The sequence below is a fragment of the Peromyscus leucopus genome, unplaced genomic scaffold, assembly GCF_004664715.2.
Source record: "Peromyscus leucopus breed LL Stock unplaced genomic scaffold, UCI_PerLeu_2.1 scaffold_244, whole genome shotgun sequence".
In the NCBI taxonomy this organism is placed as follows: domain Eukaryota; kingdom Metazoa; phylum Chordata; class Mammalia; order Rodentia; family Cricetidae; genus Peromyscus; species Peromyscus leucopus.
The window spans coordinates 378,250-387,410 of NW_023505117.1; positions in this window are offsets into that span (position 1 = coordinate 378,250).

Below are 9,161 nucleotides of genomic sequence, written 5' to 3' on the forward strand. Positions count from 1 at the left end.
TGCAGGCAAATGGATGGAACTAAGAAAATATCATCCTAAGTGAGGTAACCCAGACTCAAAAAGACAAACATGGTATGGACTCACTCATAAGTGGATACTAGATGTAAAGCAAAGGATAACCAGACTGCAACTCACAGCTCCAGTGAGGCTAGCTAGTAAAGAGGACCCTAGGAAAGACACAGGGATCGCCCAGCGATGGAGAAAATGGATGAGAATCTACATGAGCAAACTGGGGGTGGGGGTGGGGGTAATGGAGGGCAAGAGTTGGGGAAAGAGAGCTTAGGGAAGCAGGAGGTCCCAGCTGGATCAGGAACAGAGTGGGAGAACAAGGAAAGAGATACCATGATAAATGAAGACACCATGGGAATAAGAAGAAGCAGAGTGCTAGAGAGGTCCCCAGGAATCCACAAAGATGACTCCACTATAGACTACTGGCAATGATCGAGAGGGTGCCTGAGCTGACCCACTCTGGTGCCCTGGATGGCCAAACACCCTAACTGTCATGATGGAACCCTCATCCCAGTGACTGATGGAAGCAGATGCAGAGATCCACAGCCATACCCCAGGCGGAGCTCCAGGAGTCCAATTGACGAGAGAGAGGGGAGATTATATGAGCAAGAGATATTGAGACTATGATTGGAAAAAAGTACAGAGACAACTAGTGGAAAACACATGAACTGTGAACCAATAGCTGAGGAGCTCCCATGATACTGGGTCTAGGCCCTCTGGATAAGTGAGACAACTGTTTAGCTTGAACTGTTTAGGGGGCCCCAGGTAGTGAGACCCAAACCTGTCCTTAGTGCATAAGCTGGCTTTTTGGAACCTAGTGTCTATGCTGAGAGACACTTTGCTCAGCCTTGTGCAGGGAGGAGGGGCTTGGACCTGCCTCAACTGAATGTACTAGGCTCTGCTGACTCCCTAGGGGAGACCTTGCCTTGGAAGAGGTGGGAATGGGGGGAAGGCTGGGGAGTGGGAGGAGGGAGGACAGAGGAATTTGTGGTTAATATGTAAAATGAATAGAAAAAATCTCTTAATAAAAAAAGAAAAATATATATCTCTATTATCTGATTTAAATAAATTAAGTTACAGGAAAAAAAAAGATTGTTAAGGCAACTGGAAAGTTATAGAAGCTGTAAGAACTGCTGGGGTGAGGGGCCTGCACTTCTTCAGGGAGGCTCCAGAATGCAGCTGTTTTGAGTGGTCACCCATGTTGGGTGGGCTCTTTCATGCTGCAGCTGCCTTTGAGTCACCCACGGTCCTGTAAGGACGCCCCTACTCCCAGTTCTGTAAGTACTGCCCCCTCCAAGCCCCTCACTGCTTTACAGGGCTTTCCATGAGTGGAATCATCTTTGGCTTGTGGTGTCCTGTCTAGATCTTTGTTCATGTCTCCCCGGGAAAAAAACCACACAACAATGACTGTGCTTGTTTGTTTTATTTCTTTATATTTTTCTGTCAACTTGACACAAGCTAGGGATATCTGGGAAGAAGAGGCCTCCATTGGGAAAATGCCTCCATCAGATTGGCCGGTAGGCAAGCTGTGGGAAATCTTCTTGATTCATAATTGATCTGGGAAAACCCAGCCCACTGAGGCTGGTGCTGTCCCTGGGCAAGTGGTCCTGGGTGTATAAGGAAGCAGGCTGAGCAAGTCATAGAGTGCAAGCCGGTAAGTACTTGTGGTCTTTGCTTCAGTTCCTGCCTTGAGTTCCCGCCCTGATTCATTTTATGATGGACTGTAATGTAAGATGAAATTAAACTTTTCTCAAGTTGCTTTTGGTCATGGTGTTCATCATGGCAAATAGAAAACAAACCAGTATAATGGCTGTAAGCTATACAGAGAATGGTTGAAAAAAAAAAAAAAAAAAAAAAAAAAAAAAAAAAAAAAAAAAAAACCAGGAAGCCCAAAAGAAAGAGGCCCAAGCTTGCATTTCCAGAAAGAAGAATGCTTTCTTGGCTCTGCTACAGTCTATATCACCTCACTTTGGGCACCTGTAAAATGGGGGCAGGATCTCTCTTTGATTTTCTTTGGATGGTTGTAAAGATTAATTAAAAAATGATATGTAATTGCTATGGAAACTATAGAGTCCTACTAAACATAGCTAGGAAACCTTTAGTCCAGTCTGATAGCCCCAAAGAGTACATCAACCTGAGAAGTGTATAGGTATCAGTACATAAGAAGGTATGAAAATGGAATCCTTCCAATTATTCAAACAAATCAGGTCTTCCAAGCACTGAGGGAATGTCCTTCTGCTGTCTGCCCAGGCCTGCACTCAGGTTTCAGAAAAGGCTTTGTAACAGGATATGCTTACATGGTTTTTAGGTTAGTATTAGGGGAAAGGATATTTGGGAGAAAATATATAAAATGTCTAATCAAGCTGGGCCATCTTCACAAATAGAGGAAGACAGTCAGTCTCCAAGCTGTAAGAAGGGGCTAATTTTTATACTGGGTGAGCAGGTGGTTTCTGAGATATAGCAACAGGCTGGGGAAGGGATGTTGGGTATGATGGAGAATCTGGAGTCAGAGGCCCTAAGTTCACATTCTGCTGTTATTTATTAGCTGTGTGACCTTGGGCGAATAAGGTGACCCTGCTCCTTTTCAACTGTAAAATGGGAGAAATAATGGTGATCTCAGCCTTCACTGCAGCAAACTGCACAGCAGACATGGATGGTAAGGAACTTTTCCTGGACAGTAGCTTTGCACCTCCAGAGGAGAACTTCCTCGTGAGTTTAGGGCCAGCGTATAAACTTCAAGAGAAGAACGAATGCTGTGGCACACACCTGTAATTGCAGCACCCAGGAAGTGGAGGCAGGAGAATGAGGAGTTCAAGGCTAGCCTCAGCTACATGGTCAGTTTGAGGACAGCCTGGGCTATGTAAGACCCTGTCTCGAACAACAAAGACAAAGCAGAAGATGAAAGATCTGTGGACAACTTGAGTTGGGATCAGACTGGACCTCAAAGGAAAGAACTTTGGTTAGCCTCCAAGTCCCATCCACTCCTTTAACAGTCCCTCTTTCATGTGCTTAACGTCTTGCTACTGCATGCACCCTGCCTTGGACTGTGCAAGACAAAGAACTGAGCAGCACGCAGCTCCTGATGTTGAGATCTGGCCTCCATAGGGCCAGAGAAGTGAGCGGCACTGAGCAAGAAGAAAGACAGGAAACTTACAGCAACACAAGAAAGGAAAAGACTCATCACTCTCATCATCATCCTGTTGGAGCCTCTCCTTGGCTGCAAGTCAAGAATTTTACCACAGCTAGCCAAAACCCAACAAAAACCAAGCGAAGACTACCTACCTAGAGGCAATATCCTTTTCTCTGAGGTATTTCTCAAACAAGAATGTTAAGGCAGCCAACAAACCATGGTTAATGCCTTGGCACTCTGATGGTATTTGTGAAGTGTTAAGTTCTATACAAGTGTTAAGTTTTGAAAATATTCATGACTAAAATTACGAACCATATTTATAGGCAAAAGAGGTACCTGGACTTCTTTGTGACATACCTAGTAAGAATTCCTTTGACTTTTTTTTTGGATGTTTGTATTTTCACAGCACTAACTTCTTCTCTGTAAAACCTGTACTATGCAACCCCATAAACTTACAGTTTGAGTTTGTTTCTCAGCACCTACGCGGAAACCTGGGTTTGGTGGCCATTGAATTTTAGTCTTCTTCCCCAAAGGAAAAACATTTCTAAATTAAAAATGAACATAACAAGCCATTTTTACTTAATCTTTTGAAACATATAGATCACATCATTTGAACAATGCAACTCAAGACATCATATATCCACATGCATGCATACACACACACACACACACACACACACACTTGTAGCCTGAAGTTTTCCTGTGTCCCTCCAGGTCGGCAGCCGCTTAGATCCAAGTAAACATACAGAGTCTTATATTACTTACAAACTGTATGGCCTAATGCTCAGCTTCTCGCTAGCTAGCTTTTACAACGTAACTCAGCCCATTTCTATTAATCGATGCGTGGCTTACCAGTACTTTCACATCTTGCTTCTCCTGGTGGAGGCTCACACCATCAGCCCCACTCTTCTCCTCTCTAGTTAGAATGTACCTTCTAACCTTATCCTGCCTCACCATTGGGCCAAACAGCTTTATTTATCAACCAATCAGAGCAACACATATTCACAGTGTACAGAAAGACATCCCACAGTGCAAGGGAGCACGCGTGAGCTATTCCTCCTCCTGCTGCAGCTAACATCATCTACCTAGCTTCTTTTGGCATCTTGTTCTGCAACTCTAGTTGTTACAGGGAATAAATGAGTTATTAATGCCCAGCATTTAGACCAGTGCCCATTGCAAAAGCTATCCTGTGTCTGCTGTGACTGATGTTACTAGTTCTGGGGTTGACCACATGAGAGATGGAATAGCAGCACAGTTTCAGGGCATCTTAAAAAGTGAGGAGTATTCTGCAAAATAAACAACCGCTATTCTCAAATGGTTCAATGCCTAGGGCCTTGAAAGATAAAAGAAACATTAAGGCAATCCTGCAAATTAGGAAATTCCAAGACTGGGAACCTCACAAAATTCAAAATCAAAAATAGATTCTGGAACAGAGAATATTAGAAAGGTAAAACTCCCACAAGGTCACAGATTAACAGACCAACATCGTTATACATATCCTGGTTTTGGTCACTGCCGCATGGCTATGCAAAGGATTATTATTGAGGACACAGGGCTAAGGGTACACAGAAACTTTCCTTACTATTTTTGCATTTTCCCTATAAACCCAAATACCATTTCAAAAGGAAAAAAAAAAAAAGGCTGGGATGTAGCTCAGTGATAGAGCACTTGCCTAGCACACTCAAGGACTCCGGTTTAATCCTACCACTGTCAAAATTAAGTAAGTCAGGACAAACACAAGCATAGAGAAAACCAGAAATCAGCCCAGAAATGACAAGGGCAGTGGAGCTGGCAGACAAGGTCGTTTGAAGTATTGTGACCGTGACATGGGAACACAGTGGGCTTGGGAAGACACAAGAACCAAAGGACACCTAGCGATGGCAGTATTTGAAAAATAGCACCAATAGAGATTGATGGAGGGCAGACTACCACAAACCAGAACACAACTGAAACCACAGAGGAGCTGTCAAAACAGGGAAGGACTGAAAACAGAAACTCAGTGTCAAGATGACAATTGACTGGCCTGGCACACCTGGAGTCCCCAAGTCTGAGGGTGTGGCAAGCGACGAAGGAAAACAGCAGGGAAATATTTGAAAAAACAATTGCCTAGAGATCTTTAAACTTAAGGACAATTATGCACTCAAAATTCGAGGTGCTTAAGCATGTATGTCAACACCAAGAAGCCATGTGAACAGTCAGCTTGCTGCCACTACTCAGAAACAAACTCTAACAGGAAGGAAAGCCACCGCAGGTGTCCCCCCCAGACTGCCAAGTCATGTGGCCATGGTTCTGAAGAGATAAACGGAGCTGATCAACTACCTGGGCTAATCAAGAAAGGAAAGACGATGTCCATGACCAATATCAGACATGCAAAAGGGTACATCACAACAGATGCACAGGAGGAAGGAGGCATGAAAGGAGAAAGGCTCCCTGGGTACAGAAGGGACAACCACAGGAATGGAGGGAAGCAAGAGAGGACAATGGTAGATATAATTAAAACATTATCTACATATATGGAAACCTAGCAGAGTTTGTAATTAACACATTCCAATAAAAAAAACGAAAAAAAAAAAAGACAAACTACTAAAACTGGCATAAGAAAAAGGGAAAACTGGAATGGTACTATGAAAATTAAAATTGAAAATTAAAGACTTTTCCAGAAATCTAATATATAAGGAAGAAACCAACATCTCCCAAATTCCTTTCAAAGACAAGTTATTAAAAGAGGTTCCTTGGACTCTTCCAGAGGACTGGGGTTTGATTCCCAGTACCCATATGGTAACTCACAACCATCTGTAACCCATTTCAGGGAATCAAGACGCCCTCTTCTGACCACTGCAGGTACTGTATGCAATTGGTACACAGGCATACATGCAGGCAAAGCAGTCATACACACAAACAAATAAAAGAATATTTTAAAAAATTGTGAAGGTGTTTTCCAATTCCTTTTAAGGCTATGTGTTGTTTAGCCGTTGGTTGTTTATTTATTTTTTTATTTCTTGTTGTTTCAACTTGACACAACCTCAGTCATCTGAGAAGAGGGAACCTCAATTGAGAAAATGTCTCCATCAGATTGGCCTGTGGGCAAATCTATGGCCACTGTCTTGATTACTGGTTGATGTGGAAGGGCTCATCCCGCTGTGGGTGGTGCACCCCTGGGCAGTGGTCCTGGGTTCTATAGGAAAGCAAACTGAGCAAGCCATGAGGAACAAGGCAGTGAGCAGCATTGCTCCAGCCTCTGATTTGGTTCTGCATCCGGTTCCTGCCCTGCCATCCCTGGATGCCTGGAAATGGTAAGCCAGATAACCCTTTCCTCCCCAAGTTGCAAAGTTCCTCCCCAAGAAGGCAAACTAAGATTGGCAAGTTTTATCCTGTTACCCAAATCAGATAAAAAGCGTCATAGGGAAGGAAAACCACAGGCCGGTATCCCTCATGAACAGGGCTATAAAAATCTGTAACAATACGTTAGAAAGATCCAGTACTGTATTTGAAAAGAGTAAGCACAATCAAAATCAAGCTTATCCTAGGAATGCAGAGATGTTAGTCCTTTCAACCATCATAACTCTGATATTGAAATATTTTTGTTAAAAGTTTTCTGGTAAATTATTTGGTAAAATTTAACATGTGTTAGCATTTTATCATAGGAATAGAAGAAAGCTGCTTCAGCCTAATAAGGAATCTAAAGACCAATACAGATGATTGGTACTGCTTAGAAAGATTGATACAAGTATGTTGGAGGCGTGTATACATGCACTGGTACACAGACTGAATCATTTCCTAGATTTGGACACTGAATGGCAACATACGGCAACAGTGAATTCACTTACTACCTAGACTGTGTATCTATTCCTTGGGGAAAGCCTGATTCAGATGATGCAGGCAAAGTACAAGAACCTGCCTGTCCTGACTGTACAAAGAAAAACAATGGTAGCAGCATTGTTAAAAGATATAAATGTTAGGGCTGGAGGCAGCCAGTAATGTACCTACAGTGTAAGCAGGGACCCAAGTTCATATGCCCAGAGTCCATGTAAAAAGCAGATTGGACACACACATCTGTAATCCGAGCACTTGGAAGTGGGAAGGGGGCATCAGATGGGCCCTGGAGTGCTTGCTGGTCAGCCAGCCCAACTGTACAATGAGCTCCAAGTTTAGTGGAGTCCTTGTTTGAGAGCGTAGGACAGAGTGGACAGAGAGGGCATTTGATAACAACTTAGGCCTCCACACACCCACAGACATGTCAGCATGTATACACACCCACAAACACAATAATACACACACACACACACACACAATACACACACACCACACACACACACACACAATACTAGAGCAAGCTGGAAGGGTCCCCCACTGGCCTTCTGGAACAAATGAGCATAACTCAATGTAAATCATTATAGATAGAAAAATATAAATTTATAGATGAACAAATGGGAAAGGTAAAGTTCTTTAAAGAAAGTAAATACAGAAGACATGAGTTTAAAAAAAAAAATAGAGCCTAAAACTAGTATTTGAGAAATTATATGTGAAATAGATAGATACTTATAAAGTCCAGGAATATTTACCCAAAACTTATTAATCACAATGATAGTTGATAATAATTTACAGTAGCAAACTAAACTTTTGGCTATCACCTCAAGTGACTGAAGAAAAAGAATAATCCTCTATATGATAAAGGTTAATGTGACAATGTTCAACATCATTATTAATCAAGAAAATGTTAGTTAAACCATTCCGAGGGCCGGGGAGCTGGCTCAGTAGGTAAAGCAGTTGAGCTGAAATCCCCGGAACTGACATGATGCCAGGAACAGTAGCCTAGCAAACTCCCATAACCCAGCACTCTGCTGACAAGGCTGGACGCAGAGAAAGGAGACCCCGGAAGCTTGCAAGCCAGCTAGCCTGATGCACAGAGCGAGCAAACAACAAAGACCCTGTCTTTAAGGTAAAGAGCACCAATACACACCTGAGGTTTCCTCTGACCTTCACACTGTGCTGTGGCACATTTGTGTTTGAACTCACATATATACACATCATATACACACATCCACATCCACACACAAAATTTAAAAACCATAGTAAGATGCATTTTATTTAACCTAAGCAACCAAATACACTGCTTGTTAACTTTTTTGTGAAATGCATTTCTACAAATATATATATATATATATATATATATCTTTTGAAGTTAAATTATAATTGCACAATTTCCCCTCTCCAACCCCTCCCATGTATCCCTTCTTGCTCTGATCCACAACCACTTATTTTCTTTAACATATACACACATACACATTCCTCAGTATATCAATACAACCTGCTCAATCTATAAAATGTTACTTGTATGTCTGTTTTTAGGGCTGGCCACTCAATATTTAACACCATCGGTGTGCTCTTCCTTGGGGAGGACTGTTTCTAGCTCTCAGCATCTCTTAGTTGCCTGTAGTTCATTGTCTAGGGCTGATTGCCGCTCTACCACCTCCACGACAGCAAGTCTGTTGGTGTTGCCCCATGTGGATCTTGTTTAGGCAGCCATGTTGACGAGACTTCATGGGTAAAGCTTCCCTGTCATTTCTAGAGACATTCTCGCAGCAGAAGCCCATTCTTTGGCTCTTACAATCTTTCTGCCCCCTTTTCCTGATGACCCCAAGCCTTAGGTGCAGGAGTTGTATAGGAAAATGGTTATTAAATGATTAAATATCCAAAATTTGAAAATTATACTGTGATTTAAAATAGGCATTCATGTATTTATTTTTGGCAGTACTGGAGAGACTGAGCCCAGTGCCTCAAGCATGAAAGGCAAGTGCCCTGCATCCCCCACCACCACTGAGCTCCACCTCAGGCCTTAACAAGCCTGTTTATGAATACCCAGAAGGCTGGGGAAATGCCTACAAAATGACAGTGTGTAAAAGCAACAAAATTACTATTAGTTCTTGAAATATATTTATTTTTTTATTCTAAGAAAATTATCTAGCTGTGTCTGCATAATAGAAAGGCTAGTGACTGCAATTTTATTTCTTTACTTTTTTTT